At 31.4% G+C, this 558-nt stretch overlaps 1 protein-coding gene across 1 annotated transcript in view; it reads right to left on the bottom strand.

Moving 5' to 3' along the window:
* LOC119592691 (TOM1-like protein 2) overlaps positions 1–558 on the bottom strand; it is an 18,868-nt gene that overhangs the window by 2,082 nt on the left and 16,228 nt on the right.

The raw sequence follows: 558 nt of genomic DNA, 5'->3' as shown, positions 1-558 counted from the left end.
TATATATATATACTGAGTATGTGTATCTATACAACTACCATCAAAATTTTTGTAATACCAGTATGTATAACAATACACACAAATAGAGTCCACAAGAAAGTACTTAATAAAAACTCTAAATATATTAAATGCAAAAGAGGGTGTATAAAACAGGTGAGCAAAGATCTGTGCAAAGTTTGAAAGCTGTGACGTGCATCAGTGAAATACAAAAAAATATACATTCAAAGCACACCAGTATAATTTATCTCCATACATTAAATCACTACTTGAATTTCTGAAATCAAACCCTTTTAAATTATCAGCTCTTGATATCATAAGTCTAAGTCACATGAAATTCTTGATTCCTAGAGACTATTCCTCTTTTGCTCTTACGAATGCCTAAACTAAAACCTAAGGTATACCCCAAGTTACTCCCTTACACCCTCCAACCTATTAAAATGATGCTAACATATTCAGTTTCCAATCATATTTGTTGACAACACTACTGACTGAAAACAGACTAGGATCTTGCAACTATAAATCTAGGTACTATAAATCTAGGTACTAGATAAGTTTCAG

Source organism: Penaeus monodon, chromosome 30 (genome assembly GCF_015228065.2).
Source record: "Penaeus monodon isolate SGIC_2016 chromosome 30, NSTDA_Pmon_1, whole genome shotgun sequence".
Classification (NCBI taxonomy): domain Eukaryota; kingdom Metazoa; phylum Arthropoda; class Malacostraca; order Decapoda; family Penaeidae; genus Penaeus; species Penaeus monodon.
This window is presented reverse-complemented; position numbering and strand designations above follow the sequence as displayed.